Below are 15799 nucleotides of genomic sequence, written 5' to 3' on the forward strand. Positions count from 1 at the left end.
TCCAAATGGCCATCACTCTCTCATGCCTGACTCCTTTTGCTTTGTACCTTTGACATCTGCTGTTTCATAATACCCCACATCCATCCTGATCTCCTCTTTCAGGCCCTGGGCAAACTCTCCATCATATGCTGAGCTCCTCTGCTGTATGAGCCTCACTATTCATCTTTACCACAGACTGCTTCAATTCTGCCAGGACAACTGCAAGTTGCCCCAGGTAACTCCCCAGTCATCAGCCTGAAAATAATCATAAACCACTATTAAACACCAAACTGCTTTTAACTGACCAGCAGTATCTTAGGGTTTTGCTGAGTACTTAGAAAAGGTTGTAAGTCCTCTACAGTTTACAGTTATGACTAATGTTATTACTATGTTACCACTAGTAACATCTAGAAATGGTGCTATCACCCAGTTTCTTTTCACTTGCTTCTTTAGCACAGAGTATTTTAGGACCATTTACCTAGTAAATTACATATTAAAAGATATCTTCCATTTTTAAGTGTACCTAACAACTGGATATAACAGTGGGAGCTACTAAATGCCCACCTGCAAATGTAGGTGTGCAGAAGTATACACAGGTCATTGATCAAATAATGTAGCACTCAACTTTAACATTGATGCTTCAGCTGATCAGCATGTTTACATGAGCAAGTATTGGTGTATAAGACTGCTTTCTACTTCAACTGACAAACTGCTGGATAGCTTTTAAATGAAAAATAAAATATAACAAAATGTGAATAAGATAAAACATAAACAAAATATCTCTTCTCTGAGGCCAGGGTGGGCAAAGGAAGCAGGGCGCAAGGCCAGCACCCTGACAGGGGTGGACATGGCACTGAGGGAGGCACAGCATGTCTCAGTGCTTTACATGGGAGTAGCCCTACCACAGGGGACACCAAGCAGCAACAGACATGAGCTAGATCCTGTGTTACCAACTTCTAGACTCAGGGAAGAAAGGAGTAAAATCCAGACTTCTGGATTATTTAGTTGAGTCATTTCAGCAATGATGGCTTGATGGCCAAGAAGAGTGAAGTTCTCTGCCCATGGAACAGGAAGTGGCTGTATACAACTCATGGCCAAATAACACACCCTGAACCTCAGTCTGCCTGGTCCCTGCTGGCTGGCCTCCACCCTAGTCTACCATCAAAAAGGTGTGACCTACCACCTGCTGAAGCAGTCCCTACCTAGTGCTATGTGAAAGGAAACACGATGCCAGAAGAGTTCACAGGGTCAGACCCAACTGTAAAGTGAGGTCCTGGCCTCATGTATTTCCCTGTCCTAGCCACACAGGAAAACAGCTAAGAAATACAACTACTTCCTTCTTAAAAGCAGCAGATTCCTTGGAGGAAAGGAAAACTCATTAAAAACCACATTTCCTTCTTTAACTGACAATAGGTCAGATCAATACATCTGAAAGAAACACACATACAGTGGTGCTAAACTAACAAACATTAGATAATAATAGCTGCCCAAGTACCCCCAGGGAAAACTGAAATTAAAAGTCACAAGACATTCTGCAAGGCAGACACAGAATAATATCCATAGTGAAAACACACATCATTCAGCCAACACTGCTGGTGGAGAACTGGCACCACATTAACAGCAAGATCTGCTTCTTATTTTAGTCAAAGGGATAGCAGCAGCCTTGCTTGTAAGAGATTTGGAAGACCGTGTCCTTACAGGCCATCACTATCCCATTTTGGTGCATGTAACACCTTTCACTGCATCACATCTAGCCTTCCAAAACTTGAGTGACACAGAGCAACCTGGTCACAGGGCAGGCATGAAATCACTGTGGGGTGGAATTGAGGACAAATGGGCTACCAGTCCTTGTGTGTGCACCACCAGCGGCACAGCATGTGCTCCTGGTTTTGATACATGTGCATATTTTGGACTGAGGTCTGCATCCCTCCATCTTGCTTTGCACATACTTGATATCATCTAATAGCTAACCATCTAATCTTTACTGATATTGCAATGCTCAAATACAAACCTAAGGCAGTGATGTTACTGTCTGCTTGGTTGAGAAAAGGCCTCAGGGGTGGTCCCCGGGTGTGTAAAAGTTTTGTTTTCTCTACACCACTGTGACACTTTCATTGGCCAAACCCACATAGCCTCATGCTTTGGAGGAGATCACAGTGCTGTTTAGAGCTGCTGCTCTTACTGCACCATGGAGCATCATCGTGGGAGTCTCCCACTCACAGTTACTCCAGCTGACATGCACAACACTCTACCGAAAAACTCAAAGATCTTGCTTTCACAACCGCTGCAGGAATCCCCTGAGCTCCAACACAAAATCAGGAAGCCCAAATAGGTAGAGATATTGGGTCTTCTCACCCCTAACTGCCCAACTGTTCCCTGGGAGTCAGCCCTGCAAAGCAAATCCCCAGTATTATACAAATTAATTACATTTGTAGAACAGCAGAGTAAACTCATGGAGGTATCAGATGTGATAACAGATTCTTCTCAGTCTTTGCAATCTTGACACCACTGGTAACCCACTGCACAGAATCAGCTGTGCACTGTCAGACCAAACGTTAACTAAATTCAACATTTTCTTGCTAACAGTGATAGCAGAAGTGCACAGACAAAAAAAGGAAATAAGGCAGGCTCAGCATGGGCTTTCCTGTAGAATACATTTGTGCTTCTGGGAAAGAGTGATGTAAAAACTTGCTGCATGGGACTTTGCAGTAGCCCTTAAGCATAAACAATATGTGCTAGAAATTATTTAACCAACAAGACTGAAGATGGTCAATAATTGATAGAATAACTAGCTTCCAGAAATAAGGAACCAACATAATTCCTGAGCCCTCTGAACAGGGGAGAAGATGGATTTCTTTGGTACTTTCACTAAGTGCTTTTCTTATGTAGTTGCAGCCTTCCAAGTAAGTGCAATGCTGAACCCTTCTGCTATCTGACAGGGAAGGCCCAGACTGTTAGCAACAATTATTCAGCTTAACTCTGAATGCTAACTGCAGTTAACTATGCTGACTGGTATCAGCTGGCAGTCTAGCCCAAACCAGAAAGGGTGAAAATTGGGTGAAAACAGGTCCATGGAGAGAATGATGAATTTTTCCACCTATACTGATGAAATCCAGATGTTCACAGTCTCACAGAATAGCTGAGGCTGGAAGGGACCTCTGGAGTCACCTGGTCCAACCCTGCTGCTCAAGCAGAGTCACCCAGAGCAGTTCCCAGAACCGTGTCCAGGTGGCTTCTGAATGTCAACAAGCATGGACATGCTTCCACCTCTCTGGGCAACTTGTGCCAGTGCTCAGTCACCCTCACAATAAGACTGTGTTTCCTCATGTTCAGATACATCCTCCTGTGTTTATTTTGTACCAATTGCTTCTGGTCATGTTGCTGAGCACCACTGAGAAGAGCTTAGCTTCATCTTTACATTTCCATTTCAGGCATTTGTTGGATTGATAAGATCCCACTGAGCCTTCTCCAGGCTGAACAGTCCCAGCTCTCTCATAAGAAATGCTCCTGTCCCTTTATCATCTTCATGCTCCTTTGTTGATCTCTCTCCAGCATATCCATGTCTCGTACTGAGGAGCCCAGAACTGGACACACATGTGACCTCAAGAGCACTGAGGGGAAAGATCACCTCCCTTGTCTAATGCAGACCAGGGTATCATTAGCCTGTTCTACAGCAAGAGCACACTGTTAGCCCACGCTCTTCTACTAGCTTCAATGGGGCTCAGCATTTCTGGAGGGCTCTCCAACTGAGAGTTTCAGGTCCTGTAAAACCAAGTAAACTCTGGCAGCTCACTAAGACAGACTACAAGATCAGTCAATCCATTTTGAAGAGACATCTGAGTCAAAAGAAACACCCTCCAACAAAATAATTGGGAGCAGAAAGGGGTCAAGGACTGGAAGTTTAATCTTCCTGCTCCTGCTTCTATCCCGCTTATCTGTTTGCCAGGACAGACTATTTCAGGTACTTCCTCCTGGGTTTCCCTGGTGATTCATACCACTTTCATTCCAAGCAGACAACTTGGTCACTTTTTAATCTTTAGGAAACAGAATCAAAACAGAATCAAAACTGCTTCAAGCAGAGATGAGATTTTGTTTTGTTCAAGCCTGTGCTGACTAAGCTGAACCTGATCTGCTTAAACTATTTGTGCCCTCTTTCCTGTGGAGGGTTTCTCTGCAGCAGACCAAAGCAGAATGAGAAAATGTGCCTGAGCTGGGGGGAAATGAAGGACACATCTTTGCAGACTGGAAGAAGATGGAAGAAAGCAGTTTCCCCTCTCAGAGGGCAATCTCAGTACAATGGAGGAGGCTAAGAATTTGTAATGGACTCATTTTCAGTAAGACTATACTCTAAGACTATACTATGTCTGCCCACAAACAGGTATATCTCACAGTGGAAAGAAATGTGAGAAGCAGGACTTGTACATCAAATTCTCAATTGCTTTGAGGCAGAATAATCCCTGTTAGGTTAACAATTTTATACTAGTTTAGAACCACATGCAGCTGTGCCCTATGCATTACATGTCCACTCCTAGGCACCGGTATCCTTTTTGCACAGTCAGGACAGATGCAGCTGCACAGTTCATGGCTGTATTGTTATGAGGCCTCGGTAGTGTTGCCTCATAATAATTTTTCCTCTCTTTATTTTATCCTAAGCTGCTGGCACACTGGTAAAGCCTAGAATATTTGAAGGGTTAAATCATGTCTTGTCTCATCTCTGCTTCTTGTTTTTCTCATAGCAAGAAAGTTCACAGGAAGGAGAGGCAGAGAAGCTTGCCATTGCCATATTGACAGAAGTCAGCACTTCAGATCCTTGTGACTGCCTCAGAAATAAAGATCTTGTCATATTCACTTTAATCTCCAGCAAGTGCCAAGTTATGTCAATGTCAGCGTGAGAAGCTGCTCTGTCTCTCTCTTCCTTTCACTGGTGGCACTGAGACACAGACAAAAGATAAGGAAGACAAAACACCCAGACACGGTTTGTGTTCAGCTGGTGAGAGAGTTTTTCAAATGGCTTGGCTGCAGAAAGATAGCAATAGGATTTGTCTTTCCAGAAAGGATCAAAGACTACGAACAGGCTAGTCTTCCCGTGACCCACAGAAATCCAATGTATTATCTCCCTTTAAACTGTTACTAGACATTTTATATGAGAATGCAAAAGACAAAGCAGAAGATGAAGACTGAAGATAAGATATGAAATGATTAAAAGTAAGGAAGTCCCTTTGAGGACTTAAAGTACTGTGCTTAGGATCCTGCAGAAGCTGAACAGCCAGTTTGCTAATAAAGATCCTACAAAATAATGGTATGCACTTTTGTCTTTCATAGTTTTAGGGCTAGAGGTTGTCTGCTTCCCAGCTAAGTTACTCCCCTGGGCACAGATGAGAGCTGCAATCATCTCAGTCAAATAAGCTAAAATGACTTTGAAACAACCCACCAAATGAATCTGTGCAGAGGTAAGTGTCTCTGAAGAGCAATTTATGGAATAAATTTGACCTGGAGTTAGTTTATCTGCATTTACAAATGCTTTAACACGGCCATGTTGTACTCACAGGCAAGCACACACGTGCACAAAAGTGCTTGTGCAGCCCCATGCAGAGGTCATCCTGCAAGTTACGAAATAATTAGATGTGATGTTTAATGTCCAAGAGAATAAAGCTTCTCATTTCCTTTTAGGCTCCCTCCTGAAGTTCTTGCTGATCTATACACATTAAACTCATCTAACCTTGCTGGGGAATTGATGACTTTTAACTCTGAGCATTCAAGTCTTTGACCTACTCTTGGCTCTGAGTGTTTTCTCATTTAACATTTATTAACATTTATTACAAGAAAATCCATCTTGCATCTATTTTCAGGTGGGTACTCATACAGAAAAAGGGATGGCAGAACCCTCCCTCAGCGCATCCCGTCTCTTTTGAGGAGAAGCTCAAAAAAGGCTTTTGAAGAGCTGCAAACATTAACTTGACTGCTGTTGCCTAATTTTGAGGATTTCTGATACTGCATTTCACAGCCACACTCCCCTTTTAAATCAGTAATGAAAATTCATCCTTCAGCATCCTCCTTGCTGCCTCATCCTTTACAGGTGACTGAATCTACTCCATGAGTTTTCTTTTCTGAAACACCCTTGAATAGACTTAGCAGATGTGTCAGCTCTTCCTTCTGGATTTTTAAAGTATTTGCTATTTCTGGCAGCAACACCATTTTCATCACCAACAATTCATCCCCCTGAGCCAGAAAGCAGCAGATCACCTCCAGATCCCCTATTTCTCCTGGCTTAAGAAGGTGCATGGCTCAGACACCAAACAATGGCTCAGGCAACCAAACTCTCAGGACAGCTGCCTGCCCTCAGCCTGCTGCTTGTGTAGGCACAAGTAACCCACCAGGGTAACTGGAAAATGAGCAGTGCTTCACGGTAATTCTCTTGCACAAGGAGGTAGAGCATCCATCAATCCCATACCACCTAAGTTTTGGAGCCCAGGTGCCTTGCATCCTGGGCCTGAGGGAGCCTCCTGGCTTGCAGCAAAAGCTTTGCTGAAAGCAACAAATTTCTACAGAATGATTTAATTTCAATAAAGATGTCTTTTCCAATTCAGAATAACTGACTGGATCTAGAGCAGAAACCCCCTCTCAGCAACCCAGTGTAGTGGATAAAAAGAAATGAAGAAATATAAGCATACAAAATTCGAGTTTGCAGGCAGAGAGCACTGAGCAGAGTACTCCCCAGCTGCAAACAGTACACAGATTAGGGATGGGATCACAGGAGTGGCTCTGAAGGACAGCCCTTCCCTCCTTCATCCCTAACACCCACTAGGGACACGCACTCTGGCAACTCCATGCTCTGGCAAAACTCAGCAGCATTCAGCAAGTCGTGGAACAACTGTGGTAGGTCTTTACGTAATGGAAACCTGTGTGGTTGAAACCAGCAGATGCCCTGACCTACCTCTTGTTGATATGACTCTAATGCTGAAATGAAAGTCCTTTTTTTTTTCCCCTCAGTGCTGGCTGGTGCTTCAATCTAATACACAGAATATCACACAGCCAGCTCCTCAGAGCAAGCCTCCTCCTTGGTTCTGTTTTAAATGTTAACAACACATCCACATATGTTATATCTAGAGCTTTCCAGGCAAAACTACTACGCAATTCCTCATCTACTATACACAGGCTTTACTACAGCTGCATTAGCTTCATACTGCCTAAACATCTGTCCTCATGCCATTCAGACATTTTGAGAAACAGTGGAAATACCCCAATGCTTCTTCCAAGGTTTTATTCTCTTCATCTAAACAAGAAAACCACAAGAAAGGCTCATGAGTGATACAGAAGGAATGAAGGATTTATTTTGTTTCTTGAAGCCCAACAGGCAACCTACAAGAGGGGAAAAAGGACCACACTGTCTCTCGAGGACACCTAGACCACTAAGGCAAACAACATATATGTCATAAAATCACTTCTAGCATGTTTGTCTTCTTGTTTCCTCCTGTTCCCTATTTGTCTGTCCAGATACATCTACCACTTCTGGCATCAAGCTACACAAACTTTAGCGCAGAGACTATATTTTCATTGTGTTTATACAGTGCACAGTGCATGAAGGCTCTTGTCTACCCACACTAGGAAGAAGGGAGGCTAGGAGATACACTGTGGCCAGCAACAGAAGCAGCTGACAGCTCCCAGCTCCTCAAGGAGAAGAAATGTAATTGGTTTTATGTGAGAGCCACTCCAGCAGCTGTATTTTGCAAAATACCTGACAGATTCCAGCCAGGCTAAACAACAGCTTTTCCTCTTGCCAGCAGCATCTCCTTGACTGCAGCATGCTTGCTTTTTGCTTTGCATTTGAATCAAGAGCACAGCAATTCCCTGCCTAATGACTTAAAACCAGAGGCCTTTGGATCCATTGTGAAGAGCACATGAGTGAGGAGTGGTCCTCTCCCCTCACTGCACCCATGGCTTGTCCACCACAGCTCTCACCCTTCTGATGGATGGTTGCTTCTCAGAAAAACCACACCACCATGGCCACCTGGTTCTCTCACAACAAGACCATGATGTACTGGGGATGCTCAGCATGACTACCCACATGACTGACTTGCAGTCATGACCTGTCACATCGCTGTCACCTTGCGCTGCAGAAGTTTTGCTGCAACCACATGGTAGCTCACCAGGAACAGGAGAAGGCTGCCAGCAGATAACAGTTTAAATCAAATAAAGTAATCTGACTCCTGCTCTGTCATGTGATTAACTGTTTACCTTTTAATTGCTTGTAATAATTGGGTAGTGACAAGTTAATGAATTTCACAGTATGTGTCACATATCAGTGTGCCACATGGTTGTTTCTTCTGCAGCTGCACCAGAGCTAACGCTAAGTCTGTGAAATTACTGATAGAAGACAGTTAACCCTGTCCACTCACCATGGTAGAAAGGATGCCTCTGAGAGACTCATTCAATCACCCCCATCTTTTCCAGACTGCAACACACAGCCTCTTTATTTTTGGAAGAAATAAACTACAAAGCCCTTTGCACAAGTCCCCATGCCACGAGCATGGTACATGCTGCCCCTGTGGGCTCCTGGTTCTGCCACTAGCAACCACAGCCCAGGAGAGGAATGGCTTGGGGTGGGCTTGGGTGGCACTACAGAGCAGAAGCTTTCGTACTTTTCACAACTCTTTCCCTTCTCAGTGCACCTTCTGGGGAGAAGATGGAGGCTAGGGAATTTTATGTAACTTGTTTTAATCACCCTGTCAGCTTAAACAGGAACACATCTTCCCATAATAATAAAATTCTGTAGTATAGACAGAGAAATGGGCAAGCACCAAAAGCCCAGGAGAAATAACTCCTGACTGAAAGCAAACAGCTGCCAGAGTTGCTTACAAACAATTCTTACAGGAAATAATTCATTTTGCTCCTCTCTAATTACATGGGACTCTTCCATGAAGTTTCCATTCACACCAATGTGGGCAAACCGCTCAGTGCCTGCTGCTGGGGTACACCTCCTTTCTAGGGAGGTGTGCTCTCGTCTGTCCCCAAACCAGATGGACAGATGGCTGCCTGCCAGAGAATGAAACCAGCTCCGACTCCCACTGACTGGATGGCAAATGGAGTTTCACAGCATCTGCATTTCCAACAGCTGCTGCTCACACCTCCATAACTTGCTCAGGTCATCACTGCTTCCAGGAGGACTCTGCAGTTTGGACATCACTGAGCAATGCTTGCCAGTTGAGACTGTCTAACAGGCCAGCGGCACAGTTAGTCCTCCATATGACTAACCAGCTTCCAGTTACCAGCTTCTCTGCCTTCCTCCCTTCTGTCCCATGAGAAAAGAAGATGGTGTTGGGAGGGGAAAAGAATCAGAAGGTAACGTATGGGAAGGTAAAAGGTGACACAGCAGCCTGCAAGATGATGGAAGAAGCTGTGCTACCAGCAAGCACTGGTGTTTAAAATTCAGACAGCACTTTGGAGCCCTGTGTCTGCTACAAGAAGGGCTCAAGGAGCAGAACAAGCACATGGGCTGCCTCTGAAATCTCCTGGTGGGAAGTTTCTCTGCTAGCTGTGTGCTCAGCTAGAAACCTTTAGGCAGTAAGAAGATGCAGGCATGGTGGTACCTGCACAGGGGACTACCGAAACCACTCCAAACCCAGCTGTAGCTCAGTACAGATCTGACTGAAAAGTTGATGTTGACTTGCCTCCAAAAAACCATGGGGAAGCCCATGTATGCAACACTACAAAGAACCCTGCAGTCTTTCTGTTGGACATTACTTGTGTTTTAATTCTTGTAAGGACAGGTGAAACCCAGCAGGAAGAACAGGAGGTGCTGCACCAGTGACCCCAACCACAGAATCGGCTCACCTGGGTGACCTCTCAGTCACAAAGAGCAAAAAGTCCTCCCCTTTTGTGCTGGGTACTATCACTACCATAGCTAGTAGATACCACCCAGGCTGCTGGTGGCACCTGGGATGGCTCCCAGGTCTGTGGTTGGATATGTCAGCCAAGAAGTGACTGCCGCCCTCTTGGGATCCCATCCTGTAAAGCCCTGGGCAACTAAACAGCCACAATGCCCCTGTGGCTTTGTCTACCTGGGGACACTCAAGAAAATGAAATTATATTCACTAAATTAAGAAGAGAAAGCTGTTTAGATAAATTGTGCTTAGGCCTCTGATGTAGAACTGAAGTGTCATTAATTTGTCTCCCTTCCTACCCCTTTAATTCTCAGAATGAGTGTCCATACAGAGTTTTAATGAGGTTTAATTAATCTTCTTTAAAAGGTAGCTTAGATTAACTTTCTTATGTTCCCCCTGTAGACAACCCATGAATTACAGTATTAAAGCACCATGCCTCAGAGGATTCTTGCACCGTGGGAACCTTTCCTGCTCAGAGTTTTTCAATAGTCAAAATTTCTAAGCTATCTTTTATGCCAGTTTTAGTCTACTGGCTCAAATGGGTCCACAAAAGACATTTGTACAAATTAATGCAATTAAGTTAAAACCTTCCCCTCTTACTTGATAAAATTACAAGTTCTGCAGGAACATTCTAATTCAAGGTTAAGAATTATTTTACTTATATAACTCTGTTTTGTTAAGGATTAAAGATTTGCCTACCAAGGAACTTATAGTGGTTTTAATAGGCCAGTTTCATTAATGGAGGCAAATTCCAGGAGACAGACATATATTTTAGTATAGATAAACTGCCTTAGCTGAGGTTCAACATGCATCTAACTGACTTGAGCTGAAACAACTTACACTTGAGCTGCACAAGTAAATTATTATGGGCTAAGGTAGTCTCAGGTGCCACAGGCAGCAGCTACACCAGAACTCCATGCATGCTCACTCTAGCCCCAATGCAAGTGTTGAGTAATTTGAAGGAGGACAAGTAAGCACTTCTCACTTACCAAAGTGCAAGACAGCAAGCTGGCAGTAACTGCGGGGGGACCTGATGGATCATAAGTCAGGGCAGTCTAGACAACTGCTGTAGTGTTTGACCAACTCCATCTGAAGCCATACCTTTGGTATCCTTTATACTTAAAGTGAGGTACTCTTAAAATGCAGTGTTAATGTATGCCCAAAGGGAGTTTGCACAATGCAAACTGCCTTCTAAAATTATTGTGTTTAATTGACATGGACAAAGTTATGGTCGTGTTCCACTGAACACACTCTTTCTGTTAAAGAGGAGGGACAGGGCACACATTTGAATTGCTACACTGTGATGTTCATGAGACTGGTTCATATGTAACAAAGCAAAACAACTACAGTATTTTTATATTGCTTTCCTGTTTTCACACTGCTTAAGATTACAGAAGTGGCAATATGTAGTGTTGGCAAATACGATGAGAGCTAGTTTTGGAGAGTACCTGATTTCAAAATGAAATCTGTTTTCACATGGCAATGGACTTTCATTGGCCTTAGTTACAAATAGGATCCACATGAGTGCAGATCTTTCAACCTCTGTGGTGCAGAAATGGAGACTATGTTGGAACTAATACTGATAAAGCCCCTGTCAGTCAGGCTTACCAGATGGTTAAGAGCAACCACACTCACCCTCCCCATCACTGCCCCTAGAAAAAACACACTTGTGGTGAGCCGTGAAATAAGTGCCAAGTGGAAGCAAAGCTAAAAGCATTACAGAAGGAAAATATCTCTGATGTGGTTTCCCTTCTTAACTATAAGCCTACAGCTTGTAAATGGAAAACGGATAGACACCGACTGTCACTGACTCACATTCTTACCACTTACACCAAGGTCCCCAGTTATGGCAGGGGAATTACTCTTGACTGACAAACAAGCAAGTCAGTTACTACTTTGGTTAGTACAAATAGCATATTTAGCACTCCTGCCAGCCGATGGTTGGTACTTGCTCCCCCGCACTGCATTCTGGCTAGTGCTGCTGTCACTGTTTTGAACCTTCTGATCAGTTCCCAGCTTCTTGTCTCATACTCATTAACACAGCACATCCTAACCTGCTCAAGGCAACACCCCACAATGTATGTGAAACAGTTCTAGCATTTTTGCTGCCTCCATGCAGAAATGATTCCCAGCACGAGAAAACTAGCACAACAATGAAAACCATATGAAGAAATTAAAAATCAAATATGCTGAGTACTCAATAGCAAAAAGGTCAAGATTGTCTTTCAAAAAACTCTTTCTTACAATAAATGAATGTTATGCCTTGTTAAAAATTGTGGCAATACAAACTCATTCCAGGATAACAAACCTGTGTCAGTTTAATTACCACAAACTCCACTTGCTGGCAGAGACAGACACTTGCTGGTACTAAGGCAGACGAAGAGAACTTATATTGCTTAGAAGTGAGTGTTGTTTCTACAAAATACTCTTAAGGCGTAAATCTTGAGGACTAGATTCTCAGTTTTATGTATGTCAACACAAAGCAATAAAAGACTCTTCCTTTTGTGTCAGCCAGTGTCCCAGCTTTAAGATTTTCTACCCAACTCCTTATGTGCTTATGGGGCTGATGCAAATAACACAGACAAGCCACCCTCTCACCAGGAAGGAAGAAAACGCATTCATGCACAACCCAAGGGAAGTGCATGTGGTTCATGGAGATTTATTTTAATTTTTTTTAATTTTTAAATGTATTTTAAAATACATTTATTAGCTTCTACTTTGTCTTATAAACCAGGAATTCAGAAAAAGGTAAAAGAGAAATTAAAAGCATGTTAAAACATCAGGCCCACACCGCTTTGTTCAACCTGTGCTTCAGGTCTAAGAGACTGAGTAAGACAACCTCTCAAAAGCAACCAGCAAATTCAAAAGCCTATAGCTATAAGAATTTGACCCCAGCTAACACATATTGTAGTGTTATGGCAAATCTGTTTCCCACAAGCAGGACCCTGCAGTTTTCTCATAGCAAAGGGGGTTTTTAACCACTACACTGTCCTCAGCTTGCTATGTGGCTGCTGAGATGGAAAACTAGAAGTCTGGATTTTGTTTTCAGCTCTTGCAATGTGTTTTTCCACCCCTTTAAAGTGCAAGGAGCTGAACTTATATTTAGGATTTTTTCAGAGATAACAAATCGGTCCCACTGTGCAGTTTTATTTTTTTTGTCTTCTTTTACAGAGAAAGACAACAGACAAGGGAGTTCAAAGGAAGCTCAGAGAGGCCAAAAAGGAAACCACAGGTTTTATTTTTCTCTTCAGAGCTTAATGTTTAGTGAGGCTTCATCCCTCAGCACGAAAGATACTATGCTGTGCTCTTCTGGGGTTTTTAAATACCACGGGTTACCCAGAGAGATTTTGTGAACGCAAATAAACCTGATGTTAACTGAAAGATACAGATAAACACTCTTCAGTGCTTCTCCAATATACTCAGACCTCAGGAGAGATACCTGGAGAAAAGATGTTCCAGTTTCAGTGGCAAAGGTCGTCTTTGACAACATCCTTTGGGAAGTAAGTCAGATTGTTTACCCTCTAGCAGTAGTTTTGCTCTCTTTTGTTCCCAAAAGCACAAAGAAGAAAATTCTTTTCCAATCTCTACTTCTGTTTATCCTTCTCCCTCCAGCTTCTTAATTTCACCCAAAGAGAAAGGTCAAGGCAATACCAACTACTTGGCATAGTTATGTGAGCTCTGCCTAGAGCCTTGGGCAACGTGGTGTAGGGTGAGGCGTCCCTGCCCAGGGCAGAGGAGTTGGAACTAGATGATCTTAAGGTACTTTCCAAACCAAACCATTCTATGATTCTTTAATTCTTTTACTTTACTCAGCCATAACTCTGCTCTTGAAGACCCTGTAACTTAAAACAGGAATATCCTGAAGGCACTTCAAGTTATGTTGCCTATAAAGCTGCCGCAAAGGATTTTAGCGTTTCAGTTTGTGCATTGTAATTGGGTAAGGCTATGCTGGCCCGTTTACTGTGGACGGCAAAAAAGGATGAAAAGAAGGGAAAAAAAAATCACCCAAACAATGAAGTTCAGGTCCTTCTATTCAGGAGGTCTTCAGCAGGGACTGTTTTTTCTCCTTCACAGAGTGCAGCCTGTTGAGCAAGCAAGGAACATGTGCAACTTGCAGTAGGTCAGTAACTTCACAGGAGTCAATGAAATTGCTCACATGCTGAAGCCAGTGAAGCTAATGCAAGCTCAGGTAAAACGTGCTTACTGAGCTTTGCCAAATCAGCAACTACCTCCTGAATTTAAAGTCCAATGACTGCTGCAGCTTCCATTTCCTCTTTAAAAAGCTTCCTTTTCACTCCATAAGGAAATTTACCCGACAAACCGACAGATCTTTTCTTGTACACTACAACAAGCTAAAACATGAGCAATATCAGATGCACTCTGCCACTTTAACCCAGTCTAACAGGACAGACTGGTGCATGTCAGCATGGGCCTTTGTCAACCTGTGACCTTCAGCTGACATTACAGCTGCTGTCTTGAAAAACATGGCCTACTCCTTAATTAAGTAACACAGCTGCACGAGGCTGTCCAGGACAAAAATAGCTCAACTTAGCACCAAGTTCAATACTTGGTCCAGGGTCAGCATCACTAGACTCATCTTCTAGCCACAGAAGTCCAATCCAGTGTCACTGAGATTCTGATGGAAGAGATACACAAGGTAGATAGAAATGGGGATTAGACAATGCCCACACTGAGACACCATCTCCCAGTCTGGAAAGTCCCCACACATAAGTTCACCATATGCTCTTTGGACAGCTGAATTGTCATCTCTTTTCCAGCCCTATTCACATGTTCAGTTAAACTAAGACAAGAAAATTCCATTATTATGCCATAAATGTATAAAACTTGCTTTTGTTTAATGTGACATTTGAGCCTGGGAAAAAGCCTTTGCTCTGAAATCCAATTATTGACTAACACTGCTAAGCATGTAAACAGCTAATTCTCAGATCTTCTTTTGACCTTTTCCTGTAATTTCCATTAGATTTTAAACCACAAGTTTGGCAGAGCTATTGCCAAGAAAGGGCTTTCACCATCCCCAGCACATGTAGGTAACGTATGCAGAAATACATGCTCAGGGGCAAACTCCCTTTCACTTCATTATTGATTTCCGTCAGCATATCTGCAATGAGAATGGATTTGGTCTTTTACCCTAAACAAGCATCCATTTTGTTAACACTTCTGGTTGTTGAAGAAAGCAGATTTGCAAAGCAACAGTTTCTTGTAGTGCTGATCCTGGCAAATGACTCCACCTCCTATGAACTTTCTAAATCAGGATGTTATTCAGTTCCCAGCTCACCACTGAATTCATTTGAAGCTGGATCCTGCCCATAGCCAACAGACTCTCTAATGAAGAAACCACAAAAAAAGCCTGCAGGTCTGTTAGTAATGATACTGCTGAAGCCTGGTTCAGAATGCATCTATGAAGGGATGAGGCCTGATATACAACCCTCCTGTGATTAAGTTTTTCACGATGGTGCTCTCTCTCATGTGGAGTCTCTGGTGTCTATTAACACTGCTGGGTTCACAGTTCAATTATGTGAATTCTTTGATGTCTCATTATGCAGTTAAAACCACACTCCAGTTTTACCCTGAGGCTCCGCTCCTCTCCTCTCTCCAGATACTAATTTCCACGAAGCTCCTAGGAATCTTAATATCTCTAATACTACTGTCATTGTGCCGCAGTCGGCCAGCAGTTTCAAGAAGCATTTGGCAAGATGGAGGCTAGGGAGAAGTGAGACATGGGGCAAGATGGCAGTCCTATCATATAAGTATCTTTTTCTGAGAAGGTTCAACACACCATTATACACACTCCAACAAGTACGTTATGATAGCAGGGGTGAAATACCATTTCTGTACCCAGCAAAGAGAATCTTACTCCTTGCTCTATTTTCATCACTGACCTTCAGATTATCCTGTTATTTAAAACAATTTCAAACACA

The 15799-nt window shown here is 43.1% G+C and overlaps 1 protein-coding gene across 2 annotated transcripts in view; it reads right to left on the reverse strand.

Moving 5' to 3' along the window:
* Positions 1 to 15799, reverse strand: part of PRR5 (proline rich 5) — a 53716-nt gene that overhangs the window by 11215 nt on the left and 26702 nt on the right. The gene's annotated exons all lie outside the window — the stretch shown is intronic.

Source organism: Melopsittacus undulatus, chromosome 5 (genome assembly GCF_012275295.1).
Source record: "Melopsittacus undulatus isolate bMelUnd1 chromosome 5, bMelUnd1.mat.Z, whole genome shotgun sequence".
Taxonomy (NCBI): Eukaryota; Metazoa; Chordata; class Aves; order Psittaciformes; family Psittaculidae; genus Melopsittacus; species Melopsittacus undulatus.